The sequence below is a fragment of the Bombina bombina genome, chromosome 5 (assembly GCF_027579735.1).
Source record: "Bombina bombina isolate aBomBom1 chromosome 5, aBomBom1.pri, whole genome shotgun sequence".
Lineage (NCBI taxonomy): Eukaryota > Metazoa > Chordata > Amphibia > Anura > Bombinatoridae > Bombina > Bombina bombina.
Window position 1 is genome coordinate 149775927 of NC_069503.1, and position 20554 is coordinate 149796480.

Sequence of the window (20554 nt, forward strand, 5' to 3'; positions counted from 1 at the left end):
AACAACTTTTCAATTTACTTCTATTACCAATTTTACTAAGTTCTCTTGATATTCTTTGTTAAAGAGTAATCATGGGTGAGCTCTATAGATAACATTGTGTTAAGCATTTTTGGCTGATGGCTATGGACACAAAGAATACCAGTGGAACTAAGCAAAATTGCATTCTCTATCTGAATCATGACAGTATAATTTTGACTTTACTGTCCCTTTAACTCTACGCTACGTTGTCTCATCTGCTTGATCAGTTCCTGTAGCACATGAGTATAGCGCTCCAGACACGAGCACAGCACCTACCTCAGTATTCTCTTCAACAAAGAATACCACGAGTACAAAGTAAATTATATAATAGAATTAAACTACAAACATTTTTTTTTAATTGAGTTTTGTCTCTTAAAATATTTTTAAACAGGAATGTTCCTGTACTGAGAAATATATTTTAACTTTATTTCAAACAATATTTGTACAATGTTTAAATATTAAACTTCTATTACTATTGAAATAATGATGTATTAAAAGCTGGCTGAGAAATCATACTAATAAAATATTCTTGATTGAGTTTGCGCTAAGGTTTCTGACGGTGCAGTGTTTTTCTGTCGCAATGGTGCCCTCATGTGGCCACTTTTTAGAGTGCAGTCAGGAAAAGGAAAAAGTGTGATAAAGAAAATTTTTATACTGTATATATATATATATTAATTTGAACCTTATGATCATCAGCCTTATCTTTAACATTTGCCTACAAAATAAATGCTTTAAAAGCATTTAAAACTGTACTTTCGTAAACGTTCAAATCATTCTTTTTCCAGTTCTGGGACAGACTCCTTGAAAAGAGATGTTTATCTTATCTCTTATGTTGTAGCCAATTAGAGACAGTTATAAATGAGCAGGGTCAGGATTCTAAATTGCATAGAATGCACTCCATTCGGGCAGAGTTAAATTACAGGAAAAGCTAAAAAAATAGATACTAAAAATACTAAGGGCTAGATTACAAGTGGAGCACTATTTTAATGTGCTTCTGTAAAGGAGTAAATTTGCCCGTTTACAAGCACGTGATAAGTAACCATCCATTACAAGTAGATGGCTAATGCTCCCGCGAGCTCGCAGTATTACTTTGCGCTTATCGCAATTTGCCAAAATTTTAAATATGCCCTAATTGCACCCAAAATAAAGTGGACAGTAGCTTGCATTAAAAAATAAAGATGAGCAATTAAAAGAAAAAAGTACATGAAGCAGTTATAAAAGGTTAAAGTGAGGGATGTGGGCACCTAAAGTACAGTGCGGTCAATTGGGGACTCTATTTTCACTTTAAAGGGACAGTCAACGCCAGAATTTTTGTTGTTTAAAAAGATAGATAATCCCTTTATTACCCATTCCCCAGTTTTGCATAACCAACACAGTTATAATTATACTTGTTTTATCTCTGTGATTACCTTGTATCTAAGCCTCTGCAGACTGCCCCCTTATTTCAATTTTTTTGACAGACTTGTATTTTAGCCAGTTAGTGCTAACTCCTAGGTAACTTCACGTGTGTGAGCTCAATTTTATCTATATGACACACATGAACTAATGCCCTCTAGAGGTGGAAAACTGTCAATATTCATTTAGAGGTGGCCTTTAAAGTCTAACGCCTAGATTTTGAGTTTTGTCAGTAAATTCCCGCAGTGCTAACAAGGCTTTTTTTCCAGTGCACCCTTAAGCCAACGCTCATATTAAGAGTTGTCTGAATGGCTGCGTTAGCCTCAGAAAAGGGAGCGTTGAGCATAATTTAGCTCCACTTCAACCCTCAATACCAGCGTTGCCTACGGTAGCGGTAAGCTGGAAAAACGTGCTCATGCACGATATCCCCATAGGAAACAATGGGGCTGAGCTGGCTGAAAAAAAAACTAACACCTGCAAAAAAGCAGCGTTCAGCTCCTAACGCAGCCCCATTGTTTCCTATGGGGAAACACTCTCTAAGTCTACAACTAACACCCTAACATGAACCCCGAGTCTAAACACCCATAACCTTACACTTATTAACCCCTAATCTGCCGCCCCTGCTATCGCTGACACCTACATTATATTATTAACCCCTAATCTGCCGCTCCGGACACCAGCCGCAACCTACATTACAGCTATGAACCCCTAATCTGCTGTCCTCAACATCGCCGACACCTACATTATATTTATTACCCCTAATCTGTCCCCCCAATGTTGCCGCCACCTACCTACACTTATTAACCCCTAATCTGCCGACCGGACATCACCGCCACTATAATAAATGTATTAACCCCTAAACCGCCGCACTACCGCCTCGCAAACACTATAATACATTTTATTAACCCCTAATCTGCCCTCCCTAACATCGCCGCCACCTACCTACAATTATTAACCCCTAATCTGCCGCCCTCAACGTCGCCGCTACTATAATAAAGTTATTAACCCCTAAACCTAGGTCTAACCCTAACCCTAACACCCCCCTAACTTAAATATAATTTAAATTAAACAAAATAAATTTAGTATAATTAAATAAATTAATCCTATTTAAAACGAAATTCTTACCTATAAAATAAACCCTAATATAGCTACAATATAACTAATAGTTACATTGTAGCTATTTTAGGATTTATATTTATTTTACAGGCAACTTTGTATTTATTTTAACTAGGTACAATATCTATTAAATAGTTATTAACTATTTAATAGCTACCTAGTTAAAATAATTACAAAATTACCTGTAAAATAAATCCTAACCTAAGTTACAAATACACCTAACACTACACTATCAATAAATTAAATAAATAAATTAACTACAATTATCTAAAATAAAATACAATTAAATAAACTAAACTATAATACAAAAAAAACACTAAATTACAAAAAAAATTACAAGAATATTAATCTAATTACACCTAATCTAAGCCCCCTAATAAAATAAAAAAGTCCCCCAAAATAATAAAATTCCCTAACCTAAACTAAATTACAAAGTCATCAGCTCTTTTACCAGCCCTTAAAAGGGCCTTTTGCGGGGCATTGCCCCAAAGTAATCAGCTCTTTTACCTGTAAAAAAAAATACAACCCCCCCAACATTACAACCCACCACCCACACACCCCTACTCTAAAACCCACCTGATCCCCCTTTAAAAAAACCTAACACTACCCCCCTGAAGATCACCCTACCTTGAGCCGTCTTCAGCCAGCTGGCAACCGATGGGACAGAAGAGGACATTCGGACTGGCAGACATCTTCATACAGGCGGCATCTTCTATCTTCATCCTTCCGGAGCGGAGCGGAGCGGAGCCATCTTCTAGCCAGCCGACACGGAGCCATCCTCTTCTTCTGACGGACTAACGACGAATGAATGTTCCTTTAAATGACGTCATCCAAGATGGCGTCCCTCGAATTCCGATTGGCTGATAGGATTCTATCAATCGGAATTATGGTAGGAAAAATCTGATTGGTTGTTTTAATCAGCCAATCGGATTGAAGTTCAATCCAATTGGCTGATTGGATCAGCCAATAGAATGCAAGGTTAATTCTATTGGCTGATCCAATCAGCCAATTGGATTGAACTTCAATCCAATTGGCTGATTAAATCAACCAATCAGATTTTTCCTACCTTAATTTTGATTGGCTGATAGAATCCTATCAGCCAATCGGAATTCGAGGGACGCCATCTTGTATGATGTCATTTAAAGGAACCTTCATTCGTCATTAGTCCGTCAGAAGAAGAGGATGGCTCCGCGTCGGCTGGATAGAAGATGGCTCCGCTCCGGAAGGATGAAGATAGAAGATGCCATCTGGATGAAGATGTCTGCCGGACAGGATGTCCTCTTCTGCCCGGATAGGATGAAGACTTCTGTCGGTCCGGATGTCCTCTCTGTCCCATCGGTGGCCGGCTGGCTGAAAACGGCTCAAGGTAGGGTGATCTTCAGGGGGGTAGTGTTAGGTTTTTTTAAGGGGGGATCAGGTGGGTTTTAGAGTAGGGGTGTGTGGGTGGTGGGTTGTAATGTTGGGGGGGATTGTATTTTTTTTTACAGGTAAAAGAGCTGATTACTTTGGGGCAATGCCCCGCAAAAGGCCCTTTTAAGGGCTGGTAAAAGAGCTGATGACTTTGTAATTTAGTTTAGGGTAGGGAATTTTATTATTTTGGGGGCTTTTTTATTTTATTAGGGGGCTTAGATTAGGTGTAATTAGATTAAAATTCTTGTAATATTTTTTTTTTTGTAATTTAGTGTTTGTTTTTTGTATTATAGTTTAGTTTATTTAATTGAATTTTAGTTTAGATAATTGAAGTTAATTTCTTTAATTAATTTATTGATAGTGTAGTGTTAGGTGTATTTGTAACTTAGGTTAGGATTTATTTTACAGGTAATATTGTAATTATTTTAACTAGGTAGCTATTAAATAGTTAATAACTAATTAATAGCTATTGTACCTAGTTAAAATAAATACAAAGTTGCCTGTAAAATAAATATAAATCCTAAAATAGCTACAATGTAACTATTAGTTATATTGTAGCTATATTAGGGTTTATTTTATAGGTAAATATTTAGTTTTAAATAGGATTAATTTATTTAATTTAGTAATTTTAGTTTGTTTTATTTAAATTATATTTAAATTAGGGGGTGTTAGGGTTAAGGTTAGACTTAGGTTTAGGGGTTAATAACTTTATTATAGTAGCGGCGACATTGGGGGCGGGAGATTAGGGGTTAATAATTGTTGGTAGGGGCGGCGATGTTAGGGAGGGCAGATTAGGGGTTAATAAAAAATTATAGTGTTTGCAAGGCGGGAGTGCAGCGGTTTAGGGGTTAATACATTTATTAAAGTGGCGGCGATGTCCGGTCAGCAGATTAGGGGTTAATAAGTGTAGTTAGGTTGCGGCAACATTGGGGGGGCAGATTAGGGGTTAATAAATATAATATAGGTGTCGGCGATGTTGGGGGCAGCAGATTAGGGGTTCATAGCTATAATGTAAGTGGCGGCGGTGTCCGGTCGGCAGATTAGGGGTTAAATAATTTTATTATAGTGTTTGCGATGTGGGGGGGCCTCGGTTTAGGGGTTCATAGGTTGTTTATGGGTGTTAGTGTACTTTGTAGCACTGTTGTTAAGAGCTTTATGTTCCGGCGTTAGCCCATAAAGCTCTTAACTCCTGACTTTTTTATGCGGTTGGAGTCTTGGCGGTAGAGGCTGTACCGCTCACTTCTTCCAAAACTCGTAATACCGGTGTTAGGCAAATCCCATAGAAAATATAGGATATGCAATTGACGTAAGGGGATTTGCGGTAGCCTCGAGTCATGGAAAAAAAGTGAGCTGTACACCTGTACCTGCCAAACTCTAAATACCAGCGGGCGTTAAAAAGCAGCATTAGGACCCCTTAACACTGCTTTTTAAGACTAACGTGGAACTCTAAATCTAGGCAATTCTCTTTTGTAGCTGGCTATTAATAAATTAAAATGTCAGGTTATGAGATTAAAGCTATCTAGCTAATACTCTATCTGTAATTATAAAGTCCTTGCTACATAGCTGCTCAATGTAATAGATTTTGTCTGCTTGAACTCTCTCGATAGCAATATATAGCATAGGTATGTAAATAATACCTCTGAGAGTCATGTGTCTAGATATGCTAAAATTCTATCTGTAATTATAAAGTCCTTGCTTGCACAGTTAACTTTTGCACATGTATTCAGTGCAATATATTCTGTCTGCTTAAGCCCCTTCTATAGCAGGGGCAAGATTAACGTTTAACTGACTTGTTTCACTAACATAGCACAACATCTGATCTCAGAATATAACACACATTTACAAGCTATTGGCAATCAACAGTTATCATAGAGAGTAAGCAGGTATAAAATGAGAGTATGAACTCAGCGAAACAAGTGTCAGGGGTCAGGCTTCAGAGAGTTCATACTCTCATTTTTTTAACCGCTTTCTCTCTATGATAACTGTTGATTGCCAATAGCTTGTAAATGTGTGTTATATTCTGAGATCAGATATTGTGCTATGTTAGTAAAACAATCTAGCCCCCGCTATAAAAGGGGCTTAAGCAAACAGAATATATTGCACTGAGTAGCTGTGCAAAAGTTAACTGTGCAAGTTATATAATTACAAGTTATATGTGCAACTTTATAATTACAGATTGAGTATTAGCTAGATAGCTTTAATCTCATAACCTGACATTCCATATATTAACAGGTCCTCTTGTTACAGCATTATTTCTGAATTTATTAATAGCCGGCTACAAAAGATAATGTTTGTATCTGACTGCTTGATATTATACAAACCAAGTACAATGTTTCATATCTATTATTCACACACCTATGCTATATATTGATATCTAGAGAGTTTAAGTGTTTATGTATGATTGAATAGTTAAACCAATAAAGATAAAGTATGAATGGTTAAAATCGTTTCTGTATTATTTAGTGAGAATTTTTCCTAAATAATTGCAGGGGTAAAGCACTCTTTTTTTTTGTTACAGACTTTGTAACTCATTTATCATTGGAGAGTGCAGCCTGTTAGTGTGGTTTACAAATACTCCAAATACGTTCAATTGTTTGGACTTTGAGTGAATATTGTTTGATATACATGTATATTAGTCCTTCACTGTATTAGTACCTATTTATTTGTGTGCGGAACTCTGTCACAATATTGTCAATCGATATTGTGAGTCTTTTCTAACATTATAACATTATTAAAGGGACAACCCCCCCTACAAAAATAAATAAATTATGATTCGGACAGAATATACATTTTTAAACATCTTTCCAGTTTACTTATATTATAAATGTTGCTTCATTCTCTTTGTATCCTTTGGTGAAGGAGCATCAATACATTATTGAGAGCTAACTGAACACACTGATAAACCAATGACAAGAGGCATCTATGTGCAGCCAATCAGCAGCTAGATCTCAGTAGTGCATTGCTGCTTCAGAGTCTAACTAGGTATTCATTTGAAAAAAGGTTATCGAGAGAACTACGCAAATTAGATAATAGAAGTAAATTGGAGAGTTATTTAGCATTGTTTACTCTTACTATTTGAGGAAAAATGTTGGGTTTCATGCCTCTTTAATGAAAAATCCTGTATTCCAACACACTACATAGACATCATCATCATCATTAAAACTTAATTAAAGGGACATGAAACCCAAAAATGTTCTTTCATGATTTAAAGGGACAGTCTACACCAGAATTTTTATTATTTAAAAAGATAGATAATCCCTTTATTACCCATTCACCAGTTTTGCATAACCAACACAGTTATATTAATATATGTTTTACCTCTGTGATTGCCTTGCATCTAATCCTCTGCAGACTGCCCCCTATCTCAGGGCTTTTGACAGACATGCAGTTTAGCCAATTAGTGCAGACTCCTAAATAACTCCACGGGAGTGAACACAATCTTATCTATATGACACACATGAACTAGTAGTGTCTAAAGGCTGTGACACACTGCAAGCGGAGAGGCGCGCAGCGTGTAGATGCAGCTGTGCGTGCTCAGTGTGTCCTGCCTTTTCATCTCTGAGCACTCTGCTGGGTCAGGTCGCGTAGCTGAGCACTCAGAGATGAAATAATTGAACTTCAGAAGCGATGCGACGCGGTGCGAAGCAGCTGCATCGCCTTGCAACGCATCGCTTGCAGTGTGTCATAGCCATCAGTATAAATATGCAGCCACCAATCAGCAGATAGAACCTAGGTTCTTTGCTGCTCCTGAGCTTACCTAGATAAATCTTTCAGCAAAGGATAACAAGAGAAGGAAGCAAATTAAATAATAGAAGTAAATTGATAAGTTGTTTAAAATGGTGTGCTCTGTCTAAATCATGTCTAATTATGACTTAAAAAATACTTTGAAAAACCTACTTGGAAATTATATGATACTAATTTATGTTTTATTTATTTTTTATTTATATGATTAGATTTTGCTACCAGTTTTTTTAATTCAAATCTCGTCTCTTGTTGTGCTCTGAAATGACTTATGACTGAATAATAAGCAAAAAAAAAAAAACAACAACTAGACACTAGAATATTAAAGGGACATTAAACACTAAATAAAGGGACAGTCTACAAAAGATTTTTTATTATTTTAAAAGATAGATAATCCCTTTATTACCAATTCCTCAGTTTTGCATAACCACAGTTATATTAATACACTTTTTACCTCTGTGATTACCTTCTATCTAAGCATCTTAAGACAGCCCCCTGATCACATGACTTTTTATTTATTCTCTTTTGACTTGCATTTAGTACTGTGTTGTGCTAAATCTAAAATAACTCCTCGGGCGTTAACACATTGTTATCTGTATGGCCCACATGAACGAACAGTATCCTGTTGTGAAAAGCAAATAAAAAAGCATGTGATTAAGAGGCTGTCTATAGTGGCTTAGAAACAAGCAGAAATGTAAATGTTTAAATGTTATAAAGTATATTAATATAACAATGTTGGTTGTGCAAAGCTGGGGAATGGGTAGTAAAGGTGTTATCTATCTTTTTAAACAATAACAATTTTAGTGCAGACTGTCCCTTTAAACAATATTCCCTAAAAAAATATATAATTATTATTCGCCACTAGGTGGTGCTATAGCTAAAGCAATGTTCTAAAATAAATTCTATACATTGATGAGCTTAGTAAGTTTGAAAATGTTTTATTACATAAACACCTTGTTTGTTGCAATTATCTTTGATTGCAAACTATCCATGGTTTTGTTTATCTCATCTCTATTAAAGGGACAGTCAACACCAGAATTTTTGTTGTTTAAAAAGAAAGATAATCCCTTTATTACCCATTCCCCAGTTTTGCATAACCAACACTGTTATAGAAATACACTTTTTACCTCTGTGTTTACCTTGTATCTAAGCCTCTGCAAACGGCCTCCTTATCTCAGATCTTTTGACAGACATGCATATTAGCCAATCAGTGCTGACTCCAGGGTAACTTCACATGCATGAGCTTAATGTTATCTACATGAAACACATGAACTAATGCCCTCTAGTGGTCAAAATGCATTCAGATTAGAGAAAGTCTTTAATGTCTAAGAAATTAGCATATGAACCTCCTAGAAATAGCTTTCAACTAAGGATACGAAGAGAAAAAAGCAAAATTGGTGATAAAAGTACATTTGAAAGTTGTTTGCAATTACATTCCCTTTTTAAATTATGAAAGTTTATTTTGGACTTGACTGTCCCTTTAAAGTCAATTATGAACACGTGTTAGGTTTTGGCTTGTAAAGTCTGCCATGTGATGTCAGACTTAAATAACATACACCTAGATTTAGAGTTTGGCGTTAGCCATCAAAACCAGCGTTAGGGGCTCCTAACGCTGGTTTTGGCCACCCGCTGGTATTTAGAGTCAGTCAGGAAAGGGTCTAACGCTCACTTTCCAGCCGCAACTTTTCCATAACGCAGATCCCCCTACGCCATTTGCGTATCCTATCTTTTCAATGGGATCTTTCTAACGCTGGTATTTAGAGTCTTGGCTGAAGTGAGCGTTAGAAATCTAATGACAAGACTCCAGCCGCAGCAAAAAGCCAGGATTTAAGAGCTTTCTGAGCTAACGCCGGTTCATAAAGCTCTTAACTACTGTGCTCTTAAGTACACTAACACCCATAAACTACCTATGTACCCCTAAACCGAGGCCCCCCCACAACACCGCCACTCTAATAAATGTTTTTAACCCCTAATCTGCTGACCGCACACCGACGCCACCTACGTTATCCCTATGTACCCCTAATCTGCTGCCCCTAACACCGCCGACCCCTATATTATATTTATTAACCCCTAATCTGCCGCCCCAACGTTGCCGCCACCTACCTACACTTATCAGCCACTAATCTGCCGATCGGACCTCACCGCTACTATAATAAAGTTATTAACCCCTAATCCGCCTCACTCCCACCTCAATAACCCTATAATAAATAGTATTAACCCCTAACCTGCCCTCCCTAACATCACCGACACCTAACTTCAAGTATTAACCCCTAATCTGCCGACCGGACCTCACCGCTACTCTGTTAAATGTATTAACCCCTAAAGCTAAGTCTAACCCTAACACTAACACCCCCCTAAGTTATATATAATTTTTATCTAACAAAATAAATTATTTCTTATTAAATAAATTAATCCTATTTAAAGCTAAATACTTACCTGTAAAATAAACCCTAATATAGCTACAATATAAATAATAATTATATTGCAGCTATTTTAGGATTAATATTTATTTTACAGGCAACTTTGTATTTATTTTAACCAGGTACAATAGCTATTAAATAGTTAATAACTTTTTAATAGCTACCTAGTTAAAATAATTACAAAATTACCTGTAAAATAAATCCTAACCTAAGTTACAATTAAACCTAACACTACACTATCAATAAATGAATTAAATAAAATATCTACAAATATCTACAATTAAACCTAACACTACACTATCAATAAATTAATTACATAAAATACCTACAAATAAATACAATTAAATAAACTAACTAAAGTACAAAAAATAAAAAAAGAACTAAGTTACAAAAAATAAAAAAATAATTTACAAACTTTAGAAAAAGATTACAACAATTTTAAGTTAATTACACCTACTCTAAGCCCCCTAATAAAATAACAAAGCCCCCCAAAATAAAAAAAATGCCCTACCCTATTCTAAAATACAAATAGAAAAGCTCTTTTACCTTACCAGCCCTTAAAAGGGCCTTTTGCGGGGCATGCCCCAAAAAATTCAGCTCTTTTGCCTGTAAAAAAAAAACATACAATACCCCCCCAACATTACAACCCACCACCCACATACCCCTAATCTAACCCAAACCCCCCTTAAATAAACCTAACACTAATCCCCTGAAGATCTTCCTACCTTATCTTCACCACGCCGGGTATCACCGATCCATCCAGAGGAGCCTCCGAAGTCTTCATCCAAGCCCAAGCGGGGGCTGAAGAAGTCCATCATCCGGCTGAAGTCTTGATCCAATCAGGCGCTGAAGAGGTCCATCATCGGGCTGAAGTCTTGATCCAAGCGGGCGCTGAAGAGGTCCATCATCGGGCTGAAGTTTTGATCCAAGCGGGTGCTGAAGAGGTCCATCATCCGGCTCAAGTCTTCTATCAAGCGGCATCTTCAATCTTCATCCATCCGGAGCAGAGCGGAGATATCTTCTTCCAGCCGACGCAGATCCATCCTCTTCTACCGACGCCTACTCGCCGAATGACGGTTCCTTTAAATGACGTCATCCAAGATGGCGTCCCTCGAATTCCTATTGGCTGATAGGATTCTATCAGCCAATCGGAATTAAGGTAGGAAAATTCTGATTGGCTGAAGGAATCAGCCAATCAGATTCAAGTTCAATCTGATTGGCTGATCCAATCAGCCAATCAGATTGAACTTGCATTCTATTGGCTGTTCCGATCAGCCAATAGAATGCGAGCTCAATCTGATTGGCTGATTGGATCAGTCAATCGGATTGAACTTGAATCTGATAGGCTGATTCCATCAGCCAATCAGAATTTTCCTACCTTAATTCCGATTGGCTGATAGAATCCTATCAGCCAATCGGAATTCAAGGGACGCCATCTTGGATGACGTCATTTAAAGGAACCGTCATTCGGCGAGTAGGCGTCGGTAGAAGAGGATGGATCCGCGTCGGCTGGAAGAAGATGGCTCCGCTCCGCTCCGGATGGATGAAGATTGAAGATGCCGCTTGATAGAAGACTTCAGCCGGGTGATGGACCTCTTCAGCGCCCGCTTGGATCAAGACTTCAGCCCGATGATGGACCTCTTCAGCCCGATGATGGACTTCTTCAGCCCCCGCTTAGGCTTGGATGAAGACTTCGGAGGCTCCTCTGGACGGATCGGTGATACCCGGCGTGGTGAAGATAAGGTAGGAAGATCTTCAGGGGCTTAGTGTTAGGTTTATTTAAGGGGGGTTTGGGTTAGATTAGGGGTATGTGGATGCTGGGTTTTAATGTTGGGGGGGTATTGTATGTTTTTTTTTACAGGTAAAAGAGCTGAATTCATTGGAGCATGCCCCGCAAAAGGCCCTTTTAAGGGCTGGTAAGGTAAAAGAGCTTTTCTATTTGTATTTTAGAATAGGGTAGGGCATTTTTTTATTTTGGGGGGCTTTGTTATTTTATTAGGGGGCTTAGAGTAGGTGTAATTAGCTTAAAATTGTTGTAATCTTTTTCTAATGTTTGTAAATTATTTTTTTATTTTTTGTAACTTAGTTCTTTTTTAATTTTTTGTACTTTAGTTAGTTTATTTAATTGTATTTATTTGTAGGTATTTTATTTAATTAATTTATTGATAGTGTAGTGTTAGGTTTAATTGTAGATATTTGTAGGTATTTTATTTAATTAATTTATTGATAGTGTAGGGTTAGGTTTAATTGTAACTTAGGTTAGGATTTATTTTACAGGTAATTTTGTAATTATTTTAACTAGGTAGCTATTAAATAGTTCTTAACTATTTAATAGCTATTGTACCTGGTTAAAATAAATACAAAGTTGCCTGTAGAATAAATATTAATCCTAAAATAGCTACAATATAATTATTATTTATATTGTAGCTATATTAGGGTTTATTTTACAGGTAAGTATTTAGCTTTAATTAGGATTAATTTATTTAATAAGAGTTAATTTATTTAGTTAGATAAAAATTATATTTAATTTAGGGGGGTGTTAGTGTTAGGGTTAGACTTAGCTTTAGGGGGTTAATACATTTAATAGAGTAGCGGTGAGGTCCGGTCGGCAGATTAGGGGTTAATACTTGAAGTTAGGTGTCGGTGATGTTAGGGAGGGCAGATTAGGGGTTAATACTATTTATTATAGGGTTAGTGAGGCGGATTTGGGGTTAATAACTTTATTATAGTAGCGGTGAGGTCCGGTCGGCAGATTAGGGGTTAATAAGTGTAGGTAGGTGGCGGCGACGTTGGGGGAGGCAGATTAGGGGTTAATAAATATAATATAGGGGTCGGCGGTGTTAGGGGCAGCAGATTAGGGGTACATAGGGATAACGTAGGTGGCAGCGGTGTGCGGAGCGGCAGATTAGGGGTTAAAAAAAATATGCAGGGGTCAGCGATAGCGGGGGCGGCAGATTAGGGTTTAATAAGTGTAAGGTTAGGGGTGTTTAGACTCGGGGTTCATGTTAGGGTGTTAGGTGCAGACATAGGAAGTGTTTCCCCATAGAAAACAATAGGGCTGCGTTAGGAGCTGAACACTGCTTTTTTGCAGGTGTTAGGTTTTTTTTCAGCTCAAACTGCCCCATTGTTTCCTATGGGGAAATCGTACACGAGCACGTTTTTTAAGCTGGCCGCGTCCGTAAGAACCGCTGGTATTGAGAGTTGCAGTGGCGGTAAATTATGCTCTACGCTCCTTTTTTGGAGCCTAACGCAGCCCTTCTGTGAACTCTAAATACCAGCGGTATTTAAAAGGTGCGGGAGAAAAAAAGCCAGCGTAGCTAACGCACCCCTTTGGCCACAGAACTCTAAATCTAGCCGATAGAAAGGAGAGAAAATAAAAATTAAAAGATTTGCATAATCAACAAATGCATGATAAAAAGTAAATGCAATAACACTTAGTCTAAAGTTCAAATGAGAAGTAGATTTTTTTCTGACAAATTTCAGTTATGTATAATTCCACTCCTCCTGTATCATGTGACAGCCATCAGCCAATCTTGCACATGCTCAGTAGTAGCTGGTGACTCAAAATGTGTAAATATAAAAAAACTTTGCACATTTTGTAAATGGAAGTAAATTTGAAATTTGTTTAAAATTCAATGTTCTATCTGAATCATGAAAGTTTAATTTTGACTGTGTCCCTTTAACCCCTTAGTGACCAGAGCACTTTTCCATTTTCTGTCCGTTTGGGACCAAGGCTATTTTTACATTTTTGCGGTGTTTGTGTTTAGCTGTAATTTTCTTCTTACTCATTTACTGTACCCACACATATTATATACCGTTTTTCTCGCCATTAAATGGACTTTCTAAAGATACCATTATTTTCATCATATCTTATAATTTACTATAAAAAAAATGATAAAATATGAGGAAAAATGGAAAAAAACACACTTTTTCTAACTTTGACCCCCAAAATCTGTTACATATCTAAAACCACCAAAAAACACCCATGCTAAATAGTTTCTAAATTTTGTCCTGAGTTTAGAAATACCCAATGTTTACATGTTCTTTGCTTTTTTTGCAAGTTATAGGGCCATAAATACAAGTAGCACTTTGCTATTTCCAAACCATTTTTTTCCAAAATTAGCGCTAGTTACATTAGAACACTGATATCTTTCAGGAATCCTTGAATATCCCTTGACATGTATATATTTTTTTTTAGTAGACATCCCAAAGTATTGATCTAGGCCAATTTTGGTATATTTCATACCACCATTTCACCGCCAAATGCGATCAAATACAAAAAATTGTTCACTTTTTCACAAATTTTTTCACAAACTTTAGGTTTCTCACTGAAATCATTTACAAACAGCTTGTGCAATTATGGCATAAATGGTTGTAAATTCTTCTCTGGGATCCCCTTTGTTCAGAAATAGCACACATATATGGCTTTGGCGTTGCTTTTTGGTAATTAGAAGGCCGCTAAATGCCACTGCGCACCACAAGTGTATCATGCCCAGCAGTTAAGGGGTTAATTAGGGAGCTTTTAGGGAGCTTGTAGGGTTAATTTTAGCTTTAGTGTAGTGTAGTAGACAACCCCAAGTATTGATCTAGGCACATTTTGGTATATTTCATGCCACCATTTCACCGCCAAATGCGATCAAATTAAAAAAAACGTAAAATTTTTCACAATTTTAGGTTTCTCACTGAAATCATTTACAAACAGCTTGTGCAATTATGGCACAAATGGTTGTAAATGCTTGTCTGGGATCCCCTTTGTTCAGAAATAGCAGACATATATGACTTTGGCGTTGCTTTCTGGTAATTAGAAGGCCACTAAATCCTGTTGCGCCTCACACGTGTATTATGGCTAGCAGTGAAAGGGTTAATTAGGGAGTTTGTAGTGAGCTTGCAGGGTTAATTTTAGCTTTAGTGTAGAGATCAGCCTCCCATCTGACACATCCCACCCCCTGATCCCTCCCAAACAGCTCCCTTCCCTCCCCCACCCCACAATTGTCCCCGCCATCTTAAGTACTGGCAGAAAGTCTGCCAGTACTAAAATAAAAGGGTTTTTAAAAAAAAATGAAATTTTTTTAGCATATTTACATATGCTACTGTGTAGGATCCCCCCCTTAGCCTCCAACCTCCCTGATCCCCCCCAAAACCGCTCTCTAACCCTCCCCTCTGCCTTATTGGGGGCCATCTTGGGTACTGGCAGCTGTCTGCCAGTACCCAGTTTACAATAAAAAGTGCTTTTTTTTTTGTTTTTTTGTTTTTTTCTGTAGTGTAGCTTCCCCCCCCCACCCCCCACAGACAAACCCCCACCACCTTGCTGATTGTTTAAAATTTTATTTTTTGATATATTTTTTATTTCCCCATTTTCTGCAGTGTAGCGGTTCCCACCCTCTCCCTCCCCGTGCACGCGCCCGCCCCCACCCTCCCGTGCACGCGCACGCGCCCGTGCGCACCCCCCAGCCACCCCCGCCCACGATCCCGCCCCCCTTCACATCCACATGGCCATCGATGGCCGCCACCCGCCTCCCGGTCCGGCTCCCACCCACCAACGCAGGTAGCCACCGATCTCCGGTGCAGAGAGGGCCACAGAGTGGCTCTCTCTGCACCGGATGACTTAAAAAGGTTATTGCAGGATGCCTCCATATCGAGGCATCACTGCAATAACCGGAAAGCAGCTGGAAGCGAGCAGGATCGCTTCCAGCTGCTTTCCACACTGAGGACGTGCAGTGTACGTTCTCAGGCATTAACTGCCTTTTTTCTGAGGACGTACCCTGCACGTCCTCAGTTGTTAAGGGGTTAAATATTAACAGTTTTGCAAACTGTAGTCTAGTAAAGGCTTTCTGTATTCAGTAGCACAAGCTGCTTAGTCTGGCTACCAACACAATGTTTTTCTTTGTTTTTGTTTTTTACACTTTAGCAAAGAAGTAGATCTTTCAGATGCATTATGGGAATGTTGGGACTTCATTTTAGCACTAAAAAAAGTAAGAGATATATATAGTGTCCCATTAACCATGACACCGAGTGCCATCCAGCCGCTTTTTTTGACATCACATATGATCATTTTAAGGTTTAGATCATCGTAGATACAATGGGATAAATGTAGAAATGAATTTTACCTCAAGGTTCAACATTTTCATAATATTTTACATATACTCAATGGCCACTTTATTAGGAACACTTTAAAGGGACATTAAACTGCTGGGCACAACTACTATACTTTGGTTACTACTCTTATGCCATTGTTTTTTCCACTTGTGTCTGCAGCTCACTTTAAAGCTGTTCTCTTATTTTAACAAGAGCGGGTAATGAAGCTCTGAAGCTTCACACTGGGCGCCGCCATCTTGGAATTTAAGTTTACTCACACACATTGTGACAGAAGTGGTGGGCATTCACAGATCAGTGATATTGTTGTCTTCTTTACAAGTCTTATCATTCTCTTCAGTTTATAATGCACAATACAGAGCGGGAGCTGTACATTTTTGCAGTGGGTAACTTTTAAACTGTGTAAAAAAAAAGTGTTAATTTGTAAAGCTTCTGTTTTCCATTATTTCAGCTAACTCAGAGTGTGAGGTAAAGCTGTGACATGACATATTATCCAGTTGAATGTAGAAAATGGGTTTTCTATGGCCATTAAACAAATGGGGCCAGATTATAAGTGGGGCACTATTTAGCACTTTCACTTGAGTTAGCAAAGATTTTGCACGTGTGAGTTAGTGCTCGTATTACATGCTAAAACTAAAACTTTTGTACACGAGCAAAACCCGGTGCGTGCTAACTTCAGGACTGCAAATATCGTGACCTCACTAACTTATTCTCCCCATAGACTTTAATGGAGAGTGCAGAAGGAAAAACCTAACAATTTTCGCTCGCACACTATCCCGAAAGAAGTTAATATTTCACATTCTAATGTCATTCACATACAGGAAAATTATATTTGTATTTTATATAAATATTTCTATATATCTATATATACTTTTACCTATATATCTATTCATAGAGATGTATAGATATATATTTTACATTAACATTATCTGATATATATATAGGAATATACAGGACTGTTCAAAAGTCTTAGGCCACCATTAGATTTGTTGTTTTAGCATGGGCATAATGACCATATATAATTATTTCTCAGTCTCTTTATTAGAATACAAAACAGAAAATACAGGATATTTTTAGCAGTATTAAAAAACAGAAACAATAAGAAAAAGCTGCTTCTATAAGCTAATGTGGCAAGTTTTTAGTGTGACCTTCCCTTACACTTGAGCAATAGCAGGAACATGGCTCTCGTAAACCTAAATGGAATGGAACCCTAATTAATATTATTGCTAACACCTGTATTTGCCCTACTATTTCATGTCAAAATGACTGCTGTGAAAAAGGTCTATTACACCAGCTTTGTACAAGACATGCTTGAGCATTACATACACGTGGTATGAGTTTAATTAATTGGAAGCTTTCTAATAAGACCAACTTTCAATCACATCATTCCATTCAAAATGCCAAAGATCACAGAATTTAACAGACATAAAATACTTTTGCATTAGCAAGGCCTTTCTCAAAAGGAAATCAGCAAACAAACTGGATACTCAAGATGTGGTTTTCAAGCTGCTATAAAGAATTCTGAAGAATCAGGAGAGGTCAAGGACAAAAAAAAGACTGGAAGGCCAAGAAAACTTTTAAAATCTGATGAAGCTTCGCAGAGTTTCTTCTTTGAGAGATTAGAAGAAGTCCAGCAAGGACCTGATTCAGCATCTGGCAGCTTCATCGAGATGCCAAGTTGACCCTTTTATAATCCGAAGAAGCATGATCAGGAAAGTTCTTTGTAGAAGTGTAGCAGCCAAGAAACCTCTTTTTCGGAAGGGGAATAGGGTGAAAAGGCTAAGATATGCTAAAGCTCACAAAGATTGGAATGAAGATCAGTGTAAAAGAGTATATTGGAGTGACAAATCCAAGTTTGAAATTTTTGGGTACAATTGTCGACAATATGTGAGAAGAAGAGTTGGAAGGATATGGAAGAAACAGTGCTTGTGGCCTTCAGTAAAACATGGTGGAGGATCTGTCATGTTTGGGGCTGCATTTCTGCCAGTGTTGTTGGTGATATTGTCTGAATTGATGGAATCATAAATGCTGAAAAGTACAGAAAGGTTTTAATTCATCATGCCATTACTTCTGGAAAGCGCCTAACTGGGAATGGTTTTATTTTTCAGCATGATATCGATCCCAAGCACACTGCTAATGCAGTGAATTCATATTTGTAGAGAAAAACAGCTGATAAAACACTGACAGTCATGGATTGGCCTGAATATTATAGAGGCAGAATGGGATCACCTGGACAGGGAAATAAATAAAAGACAACCTAAATCTAAAGAAGAACTCTTGGAAGTGCTGAAAGAAGCCTGGTATAATATACCAGAAGATTGCTTCAGAAAACTTCAGGACAGGTTCCCCAAAAGAGTTTAAGATGTGCTTAGTACCAAGGGATTTCACACTAAATACTGACATGCCTGAAGAGGCCATTTTGTTCTGAAAATTGTGGGGGGGGTTTATATTTTGTGTATATATTTCCTATATTATCTGTTTGTATCTTAATAAAGAGACTGAAAAATAAATATGTATGGTCATTAGAACTTTGCTAAAACAACAAATCTAATGGTTGCCTAAGACTTTTGCACGGTACTGTATAGTTAAACATAAAAAGTACAAAAAAAAATATGTATGAAGAACATTGGAATGTAAAATATGCATAATGCACTTCGGGTTTCATGTTTTGGTCTAACGCCGTGTCGGGTTGGCACATGTGAAGAATTACTTATGGCGCGTATGTAAATATTAAATATAAACTATTGTAAAAAAATATTAATAATTATTAATAATTATTATAGATACTATAAAATATGCATATATATATATATATTCATTTGATTTTTTAAATATTTTAATACATCTATAATAATTATTTACATTAATTATTAATATTTTTCAGTATTTTATATTTAATAAATACATAACACACCTTAAGCACACATGAAGAATTAGTGTTCTCCTGTCGGGTTTGTGCACAAAAGCCAGATAGGAGTTCACTAATTGTTCATGTGCGCTAACCCAACATGTGTTATATTAGGGTGTGTTACGTATTTATTAAGCATAAAATATTGAAAAATATTAATAATTAATGTAAATGAGAATTTTTAACAGTGGGTTGCACAATCCAATTACTCCCAATGAAGGTGCTGCTTAGGGGGGTGGGAGAAGTATTGATCCCTAATGGTTCTTTGGCTATATGTACGTAAAATTTATGCTAAAAAAATCTTTAAATTGTTTTCAATAATAACAATGTTGGTGATGTTTAATATCCTAGAGGAATACATGGATACTCTGTAAATATGAGGTCATCAATAGTGTCATAACTGTAGCAGACAACCTTATCAGACACCCAGGACCTTAAATTCATCCCATCAGTTTATTTTCACATTAGCCTTTAGATTATAAGCTCATGAGTCTACTTCACCTGTTGATCGTCCTACATAAAGATGGTTTACAGAGACTCAAAGGTAGGACCTATATATATATATTCCATACAGATTATGTAGGGAGATGCGCTCACTTCCAGCCAGAAACTAGATATTTGCTGCACAATGGAGAGAGGGTGTAATTAAATCCTCCAGGTGCTGGAACGTACAATGCTGCACCAAGTATGTCTACTCCACACACAGAAAAGTGAATACTTATCCAAAGGTGATGTGCACTGTTTCCCAGCAAGAAAGGACAGTTCACAGCAGAGTAAAAAAGTTCAAAATACTTTATTTATCCAATGTTTAAAAACATATGAGGTGTAGCTCCTTAAAAGAATGCAATAGCATACACAGATAAGTGTAGTCTGGTCCCAACGCAGACGCGTTTCGTGCGCATGCACACTTGATCACTGCATACCGGTGACCAGACTACTCACATTTAAATATCCACCATTTAAAGGTATATGTATACCTATTTACATAACATACCTGTTTATCGACTCAGTAAAGAAATGTATTGCATATAATATACTTAGTGCTAAGTATATTAAGTGCCATGGATCACTTAAAAGGCTCTCACATGTCACATGCATCTTGATAAAGCCCAAGGGAGGGCGAAACGCGTCGCTTGCATTTGTGACACTGTGACATTGAAAACACAAACGGACATTCCAGTGCAGTTTGTACTGCAACTCTAACCCGGGTTAACAGCATCTTCATATATCCTAAGGTGAGGGATAACTTGTGCCCCACCATTCTACTGGATCAACAAGTACATCTATAGCAGACAAGTCTGCCTTTACAGCGAGTTTCCATCAGGACACAGCAATCAGCTGTTTTTTCTTTCACGCTGCTGGAGCATCGAATAACAACCTGAGAAGAGCGGATGAAAAGTCTGTGACGTCAGACGCCGACTCACATGTGCAGAGGTTTGCACATTTCTATCCC